Genomic DNA, 1,236 nt, shown 5'->3' on the forward strand with positions numbered 1-1,236 from the left:
TTGGCAGATTGTTATTAACGACAGAAAGTTCAGCTACTAGTACAGATCAAACAGTCTGAGTTAATCCTGAATGAATGATTAATTGCAGGTTGTCCCACGACACTGATTAACTTCTTAGCTGGAGCAATTGATGTAAATAGGTTAACTATGACACATAACATAAATACTATGTACTACTTGTTCCTGGCACAACTTCAGTGCAGATTATCTGTTCTGATATAATCGGACTTCTGTTTTAGCCGGATCTCATATTCCATGGATCCATATGCTGTGTCTGCGTACGACACTTGTATGTGTGATTATTAACTTATTTAGCAAAACTATTATAATGCTTTTAAATTGTTACTGACCGGAACATATTATATTCACATAGTTAAAAAGGACTCGTAACAGAGTCGAAGCTGGTTGTGAGAATGAAACCAGAACAAAACTCGTAAGTGGAGCTCTTGGGTAAAAAAAAAAAATAATGCTATAATTCTTTGTGTACCTGTCAGAATATGTTCCACCACCTAAAGAAAAGTTTCTACTCCATTCAGAGTTTCCAGTTTTATTTTCAGACAGATATGGGTTTTGACGACTGTACTAGCCAATGGAGTTTACTGCAAACAAGTGTTAATCATTTTGACTGCAGTAGTTAAGAAAACGTACTACAGTACACTACCCACATAGCAAGAGCATTTCCATTGCTAAATATTTGAACGAAAAGTGTCAGAGTGTTGAGTATGTATAAAGATAAGCTTATTCCTGTTCATAGCTGTTGTTCAGCAGGTGCGGTGTGAATTCACCAAAAACACCAGAATTGTTATTTCACATTCCAAGTTTCACCAGATTAATCTCCCATGTGCATACCTCGTTTCAGACTTCTGAAGATGAGAATATAAGCCGTTGAATCAGATAAAGTTAAAATAAAAACTTTTGCTTACGACTGATTTTTATACTGGTGGAGAAACTAAAGATTAGACTTCATTTTAAACAGAGAGTAGGCCTACTTAAAAAGCTGGATTGGAATTAGATTATTATCACACTCTTAAACATTACTAGAGGCTCGTAAACATCCAGTATAGTGAAAGGAGTCCAGAGCACTGCAAGTAAATGATCAGGCTCATTTGTTTTGATAGTTGCTATTGGCTGTATGAGGTTTAGAACTATAACCTCGATTCCTGTTGTGAGTCTCAGTCTCACACCTTACGATACTGTAATACACAAAGACGTTCTACTTTATATTGTCATTGCATT

Source organism: Schistocerca nitens, chromosome 9 (assembly GCF_023898315.1).
Source record: "Schistocerca nitens isolate TAMUIC-IGC-003100 chromosome 9, iqSchNite1.1, whole genome shotgun sequence".
Taxonomy (NCBI): domain Eukaryota; kingdom Metazoa; phylum Arthropoda; class Insecta; order Orthoptera; family Acrididae; genus Schistocerca; species Schistocerca nitens.